Source organism: Carassius gibelio, chromosome A1 (genome assembly GCF_023724105.1).
Source record: "Carassius gibelio isolate Cgi1373 ecotype wild population from Czech Republic chromosome A1, carGib1.2-hapl.c, whole genome shotgun sequence".
Classification (NCBI taxonomy): Eukaryota; Metazoa; Chordata; class Actinopteri; order Cypriniformes; family Cyprinidae; genus Carassius; species Carassius gibelio.
This window is the reverse complement of record NC_068371.1, coordinates 51,606-67,627: the sequence shown is the minus strand read 5'-3', so window position 1 is coordinate 67,627 and position 16,022 is coordinate 51,606.

Below are 16,022 nucleotides of genomic sequence, written 5' to 3'. Positions count from 1 at the left end.
AACCACCATAACCGCAGCATTTAAAAACCTAGCCGGTTCGACTCGAAGACTGCTATTTTTAAGGCTGGACCAAACCACACCCTAAACTTAACCATCACAGACCCAATGATTATAATTTAACTATGACATTAACCGTCTTTGATAACATGGCAGTCTGGCTGAAACAATACTTTTTGGCAGAACACGATGCTGGGTTGGGATTATCAGTCTGCGACCTTCGAGTTGTGGTCTGGTTCGCCGATCTGGAACAAGTTCAGTCAGGAACTTTGTGTTCTCATGTCTACTTAGATCTAGATTGAGTGCTGGAACAAACTGCACTCTCAAGCTAACCGCCATAACCTCAGCAATTATGAACCCAGCTGGTTCAACTCGAGCACTGTGAAACTTAAGGGTGAAAAAATTCAGAGCCTAAATTTAACCATCGCAGACCCAGCGTTTAAAAACATAATTTTCACTTTTTTAGGCCCAATGCTTAGACAAGCGCAGCTCCTAGACCGGAGATGATCTCACGCGATATGGTATAGTCTGACAAGCGTGGGCCCGTGCACCTTTCCCTCAGTCTCCCTATCCCAAACCGGCCTAGACGAGGGCTAGGTTGGGGGGAGCTGTTGTATTTTTCCAGACCTGACCCAGGCCAGAGCCATCGGACTAGACATACCATCTTACGTAAAAGATCCTACTATGGGCCTCTGTCATTGTTCTAATTGAATCTCTTAAAGCCGATTCGACTCGAGTACTGTGAAATTTAAGACCGAGCTAAACCACAGCTTAAACTTAACCATCACAGACGCAGCTATCGGAAAACTTGCTGGCTCAACTCGAGCACTGTTAAATTTAAGGCTGAATTAAAACACACCCTAACCTTAGCCATCACAGATGCAGCTATCGGAAAACTTGCTGGCTCAACTCAAGTACTGCTAAATTTAAGGCTGAATTATAACACACCTTAAACTTAACCATCACAGACCCAAACTTAACCATCACAGACCCAGTAATTGCAGTCTAACGATGACACTTACCGTCTTTGGGACAAGGCAGTCTGGCTGAAACAGGACTTCATGGCGGAACGCGATGCTGGGTCGGGATCGTCGGACTCTGAATTTGGAGCTGTGGTCTGGTGAGTACGGCTAAATTTAAGGCTGAACCAAACCACACCCTAAACTTGACCGTCACAGACCCAGCGGTTTAAAAACCTAGCCGGTTTAATTCTAACACAGCTAAATTTAAGGCTGAACTAAAACACACCCTAAACTTAACCGTCACAGACCCAGCGGTTTAAAAACCTAGCCGGTTTATTTTCTAACACAGCTAAATTTAAGGCTGAACTAAAACACTCCCTAAACTTAACCATCATAGACCCAGTGATTATAGTCTAACGATGACACTTACCGTCTTTGGGACAAGGCAGTCTGGCTGAAACAGGACTTCATGGCGGAACGCGATGCTGGGTCGGGATCGTCAGACTCTGAATTTCGAGCTTTGGTCTGGTGAGCACTGCTAAATCTAAGACTGAACCAAACCACACCCTAAACTTAACCGTCACAGACCCAGCGGTTTAAAAACCTAGCCGGTTTAATTCTAACACAGCTAAATTTAAGGCTGAACTAAAACACACCCTAAACTTAACCGTCACAGACCCAGCGGTTTAAAAACCTAGCCGGTTTAATTCAAACACAGCTAAATTTAAGGCTGAACTAAAACACACTCTAAACTTAACCATCATAGACCCAGTGATTATAGTCTAACGATGACACTTGCCGTCTTTGGGACAAGGCAGTCTGGCTGAAACAGGACTTCATGGCGGAACGCGATGCTGGGTCGGGATCGTCGGGCTTTGAATTTCGAGCCGTGGTCTGGTGAGTACTGCTAAATTTAAGGCTGAAACACACCACACCCTAAACTTAACCGTCACAGACCCAGCAGTTTAAAAACCGAGCCGGTTTAATTTGAACACTGCTAAATTTGAAGCTGAACTAAAACACACCCTAAACTTAACCGTTACAGAACCAGTGATTATAGTCTAACGATGACACTTACCGTCTTTGGGACAAGGCAGTCTGGCTGAAACAGGACTTCATGGCGGACACGCGATGCTGGGTCGGGATCGTCGGACTCTGAATTTGGAGCTGCGGTCTGGTGAGTACTGCTAAATTTAAAGCTGAACCAGACCACACCCTAAACTTAACCGTCACAGACCCAGCGGTTTAAAAACTTAGTCGGTTGAACTCGAACACTGCTACATTTAAGGCTTAACTAAACCACGCCCTGTATTTAGCCATCACTGACCCAGCGTTTTTTGAAAACCACATTGAATCTTTTAATTGGATCACTCCTTCCCGGTTCTCCTTTTCTCCGCCAGGGGGAGAGGAAGAGGCGGGACAGGGGAGCAAACCCAAGCCCAGACAGGCTTGTTGGGAGGTGCGGGACCCAGACAGGCCTAGTCACCTCCTGGTTTGCTTTAAATTTAAACTCTTGGACCTTTAATGGTTTTCTTTCCGGGGGTTTTTATATGTTTTTTTATATGTTTTTATATCTTTATATATTTTTATAGTTTTAATATTTGTTTTTTATTTTTTATTTTTCATTTTTAGATTTATATTTATATGTATGGTATTATGGACATGTTAATTTTAACACTCAAACCTTTAGTGGTAAGCTGAAAGATCTTTTCCTATTTTTGTTCCATTTAGTTTACATTTATATTACTAACATGCTAACTTTCAGATTGCTTTTGGAGGTGTCAGTGCTTTAAAGGTCTTTATATATACAATATTATCAACAGACTAACTTTAAAGCACTGATATTACTAATAGAAAGATAAAGAAAGAGGTATTGGAAAACTAATTTTAAACGAGGAAGAGTGTATCTAAAACCCCCTGGGAGTAAGCCTAGAAATGTGTTTGGAGCAGCAATTTTGATATTTATTGAGCTTGATAAAACTTACTTTCAAAATATAGGAAGTACGTGGAGCCAACCGTTTTAATGCCTTCTGATTCACTTCAAGAGGTAACTATTAAACCTTAAATGGTAATGTGTTAATGATTAATAGAGTAATATTAGCATTGGCACGCTAACGTTAGTGAATTAATATTAACAACAGAACAATTAAGTGACAGAGATCAGAATCCAGGCTTTAAATTAAGAAAAATGCTATTTAAATCCCCAGAAAAATAGGCCTTGAAACGTTATTGGAGCAGGAATCCGCATATTTAACTAGGTGTCAAAGAAGCTGACTTTAAATGCTAAAAAGAGCTATTTATCAGTGATAAAAACCTAAGAAAACTGTACGGTCGTGTCCGACATATTTGGAGGAGCACAAGATGGGTCTAATCTCAAAAAATATTTTTATAATTTTGTACTCACCACCCTGTAACAGTGTATGCAAAAACACACAAATAGAAGGCTGTTGCAACATCTTTCTCTCTCAGAAGTTATCGCATCCAGCGGTTACCCTTGTGTGAGGGTGATGTCTGATTGGCTTGCCATGACTTTTAGGAGGGAGGTCTGGTAGAAGCTTGATGCCCTGCATCCGCCAGTCTCAACCTTCGACCTTTTAGGAGTATTCTAGTCCAAGTTTTCGATATTTCAGACCTACTTTGGTTTATTATACAACAGAGTACACATGTTTTTTCAGTCGCTCTAACATGCACTCCAAATAATTTCAAATCAACAGAATCAAATTAACGTCTCCTAATTACTGGTTTAAGTTGAAAACCCCTTTTAACTCGATCCAGAACCCAACCATGCAATTGTGGATCTGGTCAAGCCCAAACAGCAATTGGATACAAGACACGCGCTTGGGGCTGATCGTCCAAGCGAGCCGGCCTCAGCGTGAGGGTGTATAGTGTTTAACGGCCGAAACACCCGATGATCCTGAGGTACACTACTGAAGAGGTTGTCTTGAACATTTCCCTCACTCTAACTGTTTTGGGGGAGCAGGAAAGAATAATGAAAAAAATGTCCTACTATAACAAATATCGTCCTTGAAACATGGCATTTGCCTGAAACAAAACTTCTTGGCGTGATCTCACATCTACTCAGATCTAATTTTAGCACTGGACCAAACCTGCGCTCTAAACCTAACCGCCATAACCGCAGCCTTCAAAAACCTAGCCGGTTCAACTCGAGTACTGTTAAATCTATAGATGGACCCAACCGCGCTCTAAACCTAACCACCATAACCGCAGCATTTAAAAACCTAGCCGGTTCGACTCGAAGACTGCTATTTTTAAGGCTGGACCAAACCACACCCTAAACTTAACCATCACAGACCCAATGATTATAATTTAACTATGACATTAACCGTCTTTGATAACATGGCAGTCTGGCTGAAACAATACTTTTTGGCAGAACACGATGCTGGGTTGGGATTATCAGTCTGCGACCTTCGAGTTGTGGTCTGGTTCGCCGATCTGGAACAAGTTCAGTCAGGAACTTTGTGTTCTCATGTCTACTTAGATCTAGATTGAGTGCTGGAACAAACTGCACTCTCAAGCTAACCGCCATAACCTCAGCAATTATGAACCCAGCTGGTTCAACTCGAGCACTGTGAAACTTAAGGGTGAAAAAATTCAGAGCCTAAATTTAACCATCGCAGACCCAGCGTTTAAAAACATAATTTTCACTTTTTTAGGCCCAATGCTTAGACAAGCGCAGCTCCTAGACCGGAGATGATCTCACGCGATATGGTATAGTCTGACAAGCGTGGGCCCGTGCACCTTTCCCTCAGTCTCCCTATCCCAAACCGGCCTAGACGAGGGCTAGGTTGGGGGGAGCTGTTGTATTTTTCCAGACCTGACCCAGGCCAGAGCCATCGGACTAGACATACCATCTTACGTAAAAGATCCTACTATGGGCCTCTGTCATTGTTCTAATTGAATCTCTTAAAGCCGATTCGACTCGAGTACTGTGAAATTTAAGACCGAGCTAAACCACAGCTTAAACTTAACCATCACAGACGCAGCTATCGGAAAACTTGCTGGCTCAACTCGAGCACTGTTAAATTTAAGGCTGAATTAAAACACACCCTAACCTTAGCCATCACAGATGCAGCTATCGGAAAACTTGCTGGCTCAACTCAAGTACTGCTAAATTTAAGGCTGAATTATAACACACCTTAAACTTAACCATCACAGACCCAAACTTAACCATCACAGACCCAGTAATTGCAGTCTAACGATGACACTTACCGTCTTTGGGACAAGGCAGTCTGGCTGAAACAGGACTTCATGGCGGAACGCGATGCTGGGTCGGGATCGTCGGACTCTGAATTTGGAGCTGTGGTCTGGTGAGTACGGCTAAATTTAAGGCTGAACCAAACCACACCCTAAACTTGACCGTCACAGACCCAGCGGTTTAAAAACCTAGCCGGTTTAATTCTAACACAGCTAAATTTAAGGCTGAACTAAAACACACCCTAAACTTAACCGTCACAGACCCAGCGGTTTAAAAACCTAGCCGGTTTATTTTCTAACACAGCTAAATTTAAGGCTGAACTAAAACACTCCCTAAACTTAACCATCATAGACCCAGTGATTATAGTCTAACGATGACACTTACCGTCTTTGGGACAAGGCAGTCTGGCTGAAACAGGACTTCATGGCGGAACGCGATGCTGGGTCGGGATCGTCAGACTCTGAATTTCGAGCTTTGGTCTGGTGAGCACTGCTAAATCTAAGACTGAACCAAACCACACCCTAAACTTAACCGTCACAGACCCAGCGGTTTAAAAACCTAGCCGGTTTAATTCTAACACAGCTAAATTTAAGGCTGAACTAAAACACACCCTAAACTTAACCGTCACAGACCCAGCGGTTTAAAAACCTAGCCGGTTTAATTCAAACACAGCTAAATTTAAGGCTGAACTAAAACACACTCTAAACTTAACCATCATAGACCCAGTGATTATAGTCTAACGATGACACTTGCCGTCTTTGGGACAAGGCAGTCTGGCTGAAACAGGACTTCATGGCGGAACGCGATGCTGGGTCGGGATCGTCGGGCTTTGAATTTCGAGCCGTGGTCTGGTGAGTACTGCTAAATTTAAGGCTGAAACACACCACACCCTAAACTTAACCGTCACAGACCCAGCAGTTTAAAAACCGAGCCGGTTTAATTTGAACACTGCTAAATTTGAAGCTGAACTAAAACACACCCTAAACTTAACCGTTACAGAACCAGTGATTATAGTCTAACGATGACACTTACCGTCTTTGGGACAAGGCAGTCTGGCTGAAACAGGACTTCATGGCGGACACGCGATGCTGGGTCGGGATCGTCGGACTCTGAATTTGGAGCTGCGGTCTGGTGAGTACTGCTAAATTTAAAGCTGAACCAGACCACACCCTAAACTTAACCGTCACAGACCCAGCGGTTTAAAAACTTAGTCGGTTGAACTCGAACACTGCTACATTTAAGGCTTAACTAAACCACGCCCTGTATTTAGCCATCACTGACCCAGCGTTTTTTGAAAACCACATTGAATCTTTTAATTGGATCACTCCTTCCCGGTTCTCCTTTTCTCCGCCAGGGGGAGAGGAAGAGGCGGGACAGGGGAGCAAACCCAAGCCCAGACAGGCTTGTTGGGAGGTGCGGGACCCAGACAGGCCTAGTCACCTCCTGGTTTGCTTTAAATTTAAACTCTTGGACCTTTAATGGTTTTCTTTCCGGGGGTTTTTATATGTTTTTTTATATGTTTTTATATCTTTATATATTTTTATAGTTTTAATATTTGTTTTTTATTTTTTATTTTTCATTTTTAGATTTATATTTATATGTATGGTATTATGGACATGTTAATTTTAACACTCAAACCTTTAGTGGTAAGCTGAAAGATCTTTTCCTATTTTTGTTCCATTTAGTTTACATTTATATTACTAACATGCTAACTTTCAGATTGCTTTTGGAGGTGTCAGTGCTTTAAAGGTCTTTATATATACAATATTATCAACAGACTAACTTTAAAGCACTGATATTACTAATAGAAAGATAAAGAAAGAGGTATTGGAAAACTAATTTTAAACGAGGAAGAGTGTATCTAAAACCCCCTGGGAGTAAGCCTAGAAATGTGTTTGGAGCAGCAATTTTGATATTTATTGAGCTTGATAAAACTTACTTTCAAAATATAGGAAGTACGTGGAGCCAACCGTTTTAATGCCTTCTGATTCACTTCAAGAGGTAACTATTAAACCTTAAATGGTAATGTGTTAATGATTAATAGAGTAATATTAGCATTGGCACGCTAACGTTAGTGAATTAATATTAACAACAGAACAATTAAGTGACAGAGATCAGAATCCAGGCTTTAAATTAAGAAAAATGCTATTTAAATCCCCAGAAAAATAGGCCTTGAAACGTTATTGGAGCAGGAATCCGCATATTTAACTAGGTGTCAAAGAAGCTGACTTTAAATGCTAAAAAGAGCTATTTATCAGTGATAAAAACCTAAGAAAACTGTACGGTCGTGTCCGACATATTTGGAGGAGCACAAGATGGGTCTAATCTCAAAAAATATTTTTATAATTTTGTACTCACCACCCTGTAACAGTGTATGCAAAAACACACAAATAGAAGGCTGTTGCAACATCTTTCTCTCTCAGAAGTTATCGCATCCAGCGGTTACCCTTGTGTGAGGGTGATGTCTGATTGGCTTGCCATGACTTTTAGGAGGGAGGTCTGGTAGAAGCTTGATGCCCTGCATCCGCCAGTCTCAACCTTCGACCTTTTAGGAGTATTCTAGTCCAAGTTTTCGATATTTCAGACCTACTTTGGTTTATTATACAACAGAGTACACATGTTTTTTCAGTCGCTCTAACATGCACTCCAAATAATTTCAAATCAACAGAATCAAATTAACGTCTCCTAATTACTGGTTTAAGTTGAAAACCCCTTTTAACTCGATCCAGAACCCAACCATGCAATTGTGGATCTGGTCAAGCCCAAACAGCAATTGGATACAAGACACGCGCTTGGGGCTGATCGTCCAAGCGAGCCGGCCTCAGCGTGAGGGTGTATAGTGTTTAACGGCCGAAACACCCGATGATCCTGAGGTACACTACTGAAGAGGTTGTCTTGAACATTTCCCTCACTCTAACTGTTTTGGGGGAGCAGGAAAGAATAATGAAAAAAATGTCCTACTATAACAAATATCGTCCTTGAAACATGGCATTTGCCTGAAACAAAACTTCTTGGCGTGATCTCACATCTACTCAGATCTAATTTTAGCACTGGACCAAACCTGCGCTCTAAACCTAACCGCCATAACCGCAGCCTTCAAAAACCTAGCCGGTTCAACTCGAGTACTGTTAAATCTATAGATGGACCCAACCGCGCTCTAAACCTAACCACCATAACCGCAGCATTTAAAAACCTAGCCGGTTCGACTCGAAGACTGCTATTTTTAAGGCTGGACCAAACCACACCCTAAACTTAACCATCACAGACCCAATGATTATAATTTAACTATGACATTAACCGTCTTTGATAACATGGCAGTCTGGCTGAAACAATACTTTTTGGCAGAACACGATGCTGGGTTGGGATTATCAGTCTGCGACCTTCGAGTTGTGGTCTGGTTCGCCGATCTGGAACAAGTTCAGTCAGGAACTTTGTGTTCTCATGTCTACTTAGATCTAGATTGAGTGCTGGAACAAACTGCACTCTCAAGCTAACCGCCATAACCTCAGCAATTATGAACCCAGCTGGTTCAACTCGAGCACTGTGAAACTTAAGGGTGAAAAAATTCAGAGCCTAAATTTAACCATCGCAGACCCAGCGTTTAAAAACATAATTTTCACTTTTTTAGGCCCAATGCTTAGACAAGCGCAGCTCCTAGACCGGAGATGATCTCACGCGATATGGTATAGTCTGACAAGCGTGGGCCCGTGCACCTTTCCCTCAGTCTCCCTATCCCAAACCGGCCTAGACGAGGGCTAGGTTGGGGGGAGCTGTTGTATTTTTCCAGACCTGACCCAGGCCAGAGCCATCGGACTAGACATACCATCTTACGTAAAAGATCCTACTATGGGCCTCTGTCATTGTTCTAATTGAATCTCTTAAAGCCGATTCGACTCGAGTACTGTGAAATTTAAGACCGAGCTAAACCACAGCTTAAACTTAACCATCACAGACGCAGCTATCGGAAAACTTGCTGGCTCAACTCGAGCACTGTTAAATTTAAGGCTGAATTAAAACACACCCTAACCTTAGCCATCACAGATGCAGCTATCGGAAAACTTGCTGGCTCAACTCAAGTACTGCTAAATTTAAGGCTGAATTATAACACACCTTAAACTTAACCATCACAGACCCAAACTTAACCATCACAGACCCAGTAATTGCAGTCTAACGATGACACTTACCGTCTTTGGGACAAGGCAGTCTGGCTGAAACAGGACTTCATGGCGGAACGCGATGCTGGGTCGGGATCGTCGGACTCTGAATTTGGAGCTGTGGTCTGGTGAGTACGGCTAAATTTAAGGCTGAACCAAACCACACCCTAAACTTGACCGTCACAGACCCAGCGGTTTAAAAACCTAGCCGGTTTAATTCTAACACAGCTAAATTTAAGGCTGAACTAAAACACACCCTAAACTTAACCGTCACAGACCCAGCGGTTTAAAAACCTAGCCGGTTTATTTTCTAACACAGCTAAATTTAAGGCTGAACTAAAACACTCCCTAAACTTAACCATCATAGACCCAGTGATTATAGTCTAACGATGACACTTACCGTCTTTGGGACAAGGCAGTCTGGCTGAAACAGGACTTCATGGCGGAACGCGATGCTGGGTCGGGATCGTCAGACTCTGAATTTCGAGCTTTGGTCTGGTGAGCACTGCTAAATCTAAGACTGAACCAAACCACACCCTAAACTTAACCGTCACAGACCCAGCGGTTTAAAAACCTAGCCGGTTTAATTCTAACACAGCTAAATTTAAGGCTGAACTAAAACACACCCTAAACTTAACCGTCACAGACCCAGCGGTTTAAAAACCTAGCCGGTTTAATTCAAACACAGCTAAATTTAAGGCTGAACTAAAACACACTCTAAACTTAACCATCATAGACCCAGTGATTATAGTCTAACGATGACACTTGCCGTCTTTGGGACAAGGCAGTCTGGCTGAAACAGGACTTCATGGCGGAACGCGATGCTGGGTCGGGATCGTCGGGCTTTGAATTTCGAGCCGTGGTCTGGTGAGTACTGCTAAATTTAAGGCTGAAACACACCACACCCTAAACTTAACCGTCACAGACCCAGCAGTTTAAAAACCGAGCCGGTTTAATTTGAACACTGCTAAATTTGAAGCTGAACTAAAACACACCCTAAACTTAACCGTTACAGAACCAGTGATTATAGTCTAACGATGACACTTACCGTCTTTGGGACAAGGCAGTCTGGCTGAAACAGGACTTCATGGCGGACACGCGATGCTGGGTCGGGATCGTCGGACTCTGAATTTGGAGCTGCGGTCTGGTGAGTACTGCTAAATTTAAAGCTGAACCAGACCACACCCTAAACTTAACCGTCACAGACCCAGCGGTTTAAAAACTTAGTCGGTTGAACTCGAACACTGCTACATTTAAGGCTTAACTAAACCACGCCCTGTATTTAGCCATCACTGACCCAGCGTTTTTTGAAAACCACATTGAATCTTTTAATTGGATCACTCCTTCCCGGTTCTCCTTTTCTCCGCCAGGGGGAGAGGAAGAGGCGGGACAGGGGAGCAAACCCAAGCCCAGACAGGCTTGTTGGGAGGTGCGGGACCCAGACAGGCCTAGTCACCTCCTGGTTTGCTTTAAATTTAAACTCTTGGACCTTTAATGGTTTTCTTTCCGGGGGTTTTTATATGTTTTTTTATATGTTTTTATATCTTTATATATTTTTATAGTTTTAATATTTGTTTTTTATTTTTTATTTTTCATTTTTAGATTTATATTTATATGTATGGTATTATGGACATGTTAATTTTAACACTCAAACCTTTAGTGGTAAGCTGAAAGATCTTTTCCTATTTTTGTTCCATTTAGTTTACATTTATATTACTAACATGCTAACTTTCAGATTGCTTTTGGAGGTGTCAGTGCTTTAAAGGTCTTTATATATACAATATTATCAACAGACTAACTTTAAAGCACTGATATTACTAATAGAAAGATAAAGAAAGAGGTATTGGAAAACTAATTTTAAACGAGGAAGAGTGTATCTAAAACCCCCTGGGAGTAAGCCTAGAAATGTGTTTGGAGCAGCAATTTTGATATTTATTGAGCTTGATAAAACTTACTTTCAAAATATAGGAAGTACGTGGAGCCAACCGTTTTAATGCCTTCTGATTCACTTCAAGAGGTAACTATTAAACCTTAAATGGTAATGTGTTAATGATTAATAGAGTAATATTAGCATTGGCACGCTAACGTTAGTGAATTAATATTAACAACAGAACAATTAAGTGACAGAGATCAGAATCCAGGCTTTAAATTAAGAAAAATGCTATTTAAATCCCCAGAAAAATAGGCCTTGAAACGTTATTGGAGCAGGAATCCGCATATTTAACTAGGTGTCAAAGAAGCTGACTTTAAATGCTAAAAAGAGCTATTTATCAGTGATAAAAACCTAAGAAAACTGTACGGTCGTGTCCGACATATTTGGAGGAGCACAAGATGGGTCTAATCTCAAAAAATATTTTTATAATTTTGTACTCACCACCCTGTAACAGTGTATGCAAAAACACACAAATAGAAGGCTGTTGCAACATCTTTCTCTCTCAGAAGTTATCGCATCCAGCGGTTACCCTTGTGTGAGGGTGATGTCTGATTGGCTTGCCATGACTTTTAGGAGGGAGGTCTGGTAGAAGCTTGATGCCCTGCATCCGCCAGTCTCAACCTTCGACCTTTTAGGAGTATTCTAGTCCAAGTTTTCGATATTTCAGACCTACTTTGGTTTATTATACAACAGAGTACACATGTTTTTTCAGTCGCTCTAACATGCACTCCAAATAATTTCAAATCAACAGAATCAAATTAACGTCTCCTAATTACTGGTTTAAGTTGAAAACCCCTTTTAACTCGATCCAGAACCCAACCATGCAATTGTGGATCTGGTCAAGCCCAAACAGCAATTGGATACAAGACACGCGCTTGGGGCTGATCGTCCAAGCGAGCCGGCCTCAGCGTGAGGGTGTATAGTGTTTAACGGCCGAAACACCCGATGATCCTGAGGTACACTACTGAAGAGGTTGTCTTGAACATTTCCCTCACTCTAACTGTTTTGGGGGAGCAGGAAAGAATAATGAAAAAAATGTCCTACTATAACAAATATCGTCCTTGAAACATGGCATTTGCCTGAAACAAAACTTCTTGGCGTGATCTCACATCTACTCAGATCTAATTTTAGCACTGGACCAAACCTGCGCTCTAAACCTAACCGCCATAACCGCAGCCTTCAAAAACCTAGCCGGTTCAACTCGAGTACTGTTAAATCTATAGATGGACCCAACCGCGCTCTAAACCTAACCACCATAACCGCAGCATTTAAAAACCTAGCCGGTTCGACTCGAAGACTGCTATTTTTAAGGCTGGACCAAACCACACCCTAAACTTAACCATCACAGACCCAATGATTATAATTTAACTATGACATTAACCGTCTTTGATAACATGGCAGTCTGGCTGAAACAATACTTTTTGGCAGAACACGATGCTGGGTTGGGATTATCAGTCTGCGACCTTCGAGTTGTGGTCTGGTTCGCCGATCTGGAACAAGTTCAGTCAGGAACTTTGTGTTCTCATGTCTACTTAGATCTAGATTGAGTGCTGGAACAAACTGCACTCTCAAGCTAACCGCCATAACCTCAGCAATTATGAACCCAGCTGGTTCAACTCGAGCACTGTGAAACTTAAGGGTGAAAAAATTCAGAGCCTAAATTTAACCATCGCAGACCCAGCGTTTAAAAACATAATTTTCACTTTTTTAGGCCCAATGCTTAGACAAGCGCAGCTCCTAGACCGGAGATGATCTCACGCGATATGGTATAGTCTGACAAGCGTGGGCCCGTGCACCTTTCCCTCAGTCTCCCTATCCCAAACCGGCCTAGACGAGGGCTAGGTTGGGGGGAGCTGTTGTATTTTTCCAGACCTGACCCAGGCCAGAGCCATCGGACTAGACATACCATCTTACGTAAAAGATCCTACTATGGGCCTCTGTCATTGTTCTAATTGAATCTCTTAAAGCCGATTCGACTCGAGTACTGTGAAATTTAAGACCGAGCTAAACCACAGCTTAAACTTAACCATCACAGACGCAGCTATCGGAAAACTTGCTGGCTCAACTCGAGCACTGTTAAATTTAAGGCTGAATTAAAACACACCCTAACCTTAGCCATCACAGATGCAGCTATCGGAAAACTTGCTGGCTCAACTCAAGTACTGCTAAATTTAAGGCTGAATTATAACACACCTTAAACTTAACCATCACAGACCCAAACTTAACCATCACAGACCCAGTAATTGCAGTCTAACGATGACACTTACCGTCTTTGGGACAAGGCAGTCTGGCTGAAACAGGACTTCATGGCGGAACGCGATGCTGGGTCGGGATCGTCGGACTCTGAATTTGGAGCTGTGGTCTGGTGAGTACGGCTAAATTTAAGGCTGAACCAAACCACACCCTAAACTTGACCGTCACAGACCCAGCGGTTTAAAAACCTAGCCGGTTTAATTCTAACACAGCTAAATTTAAGGCTGAACTAAAACACACCCTAAACTTAACCGTCACAGACCCAGCGGTTTAAAAACCTAGCCGGTTTATTTTCTAACACAGCTAAATTTAAGGCTGAACTAAAACACTCCCTAAACTTAACCATCATAGACCCAGTGATTATAGTCTAACGATGACACTTACCGTCTTTGGGACAAGGCAGTCTGGCTGAAACAGGACTTCATGGCGGAACGCGATGCTGGGTCGGGATCGTCAGACTCTGAATTTCGAGCTTTGGTCTGGTGAGCACTGCTAAATCTAAGACTGAACCAAACCACACCCTAAACTTAACCGTCACAGACCCAGCGGTTTAAAAACCTAGCCGGTTTAATTCTAACACAGCTAAATTTAAGGCTGAACTAAAACACACCCTAAACTTAACCGTCACAGACCCAGCGGTTTAAAAACCTAGCCGGTTTAATTCAAACACAGCTAAATTTAAGGCTGAACTAAAACACACTCTAAACTTAACCATCATAGACCCAGTGATTATAGTCTAACGATGACACTTGCCGTCTTTGGGACAAGGCAGTCTGGCTGAAACAGGACTTCATGGCGGAACGCGATGCTGGGTCGGGATCGTCGGGCTTTGAATTTCGAGCCGTGGTCTGGTGAGTACTGCTAAATTTAAGGCTGAAACACACCACACCCTAAACTTAACCGTCACAGACCCAGCAGTTTAAAAACCGAGCCGGTTTAATTTGAACACTGCTAAATTTGAAGCTGAACTAAAACACACCCTAAACTTAACCGTTACAGAACCAGTGATTATAGTCTAACGATGACACTTACCGTCTTTGGGACAAGGCAGTCTGGCTGAAACAGGACTTCATGGCGGACACGCGATGCTGGGTCGGGATCGTCGGACTCTGAATTTGGAGCTGCGGTCTGGTGAGTACTGCTAAATTTAAAGCTGAACCAGACCACACCCTAAACTTAACCGTCACAGACCCAGCGGTTTAAAAACTTAGTCGGTTGAACTCGAACACTGCTACATTTAAGGCTTAACTAAACCACGCCCTGTATTTAGCCATCACTGACCCAGCGTTTTTTGAAAACCACATTGAATCTTTTAATTGGATCACTCCTTCCCGGTTCTCCTTTTCTCCGCCAGGGGGAGAGGAAGAGGCGGGACAGGGGAGCAAACCCAAGCCCAGACAGGCTTGTTGGGAGGTGCGGGACCCAGACAGGCCTAGTCACCTCCTGGTTTGCTTTAAATTTAAACTCTTGGACCTTTAATGGTTTTCTTTCCGGGGGTTTTTATATGTTTTTTTATATGTTTTTATATCTTTATATATTTTTATAGTTTTAATATTTGTTTTTTATTTTTTATTTTTCATTTTTAGATTTATATTTATATGTATGATATTATGGACATGTTAATTTTAACACTCAAACCTTTAGTGGTAAGCTGAAAGATCTTTTCCTATTTTTGTTCCATTTAGTTTACATTTATATTACTAACATGCTAACTTTCAGATTGCTTTTGGAGGTGTCAGTGCTTTAAAGGTCTTTATATATACAATATTATCAACAGACTAACTTTAAAGCACTGATATTACTAATAGAAAGATAAAGAAAGAGGTATTGGAAAACTAATTTTAAACGAGGAAGAGTGTATCTAAAACCCCCTGGGAGTAAGCCTAGAAATGTGTTTGGAGCAGCAATTTTGATATTTATTGAGCTTGATAAAACTTACTTTCAAAATATAGGAAGTACGTGGAGCCAACCGTTTTAATGCCTTCTGATTCACTTCAAGAGGTAACTATTAAACCTTAAATGGTAATGTGTTAATGATTAATAGAGTAATATTAGCATTGGCACGCTAACGTTAGTGAATTAATATTAACAACAGAACAATTAAGTGACAGAGATCAGAATCCAGGCTTTAAATTAAGAAAAATGCTATTTAAATCCCCAGAAAAATAGGCCTTGAAACGTTATTGGAGCAGGAATCCGCATATTTAACTAGGTGTCAAAGAAGCTGACTTTAAATGCTAAAAAGAGCTATTTATCAGTGATAAAAACCTAAGAAAACTGTACGGTCGTGTCCGACATATTTGGAGGAGCACAAGATGGGTCTAATCTCAAAAAATATTTTTATAATTTTGTACTCACCACCCTGTAACAGTGTATGCAAAAACACACAAATAGAAGGCTGTTGCAACATCTTTCTCTCTCAGAAGTTATCGCATCCAGCGGTTACCCTTGTGTGAGGGTGATGTCTGATTGGCTTGCCATGACTTTTAGGAGGGAGGTCTGGTAGA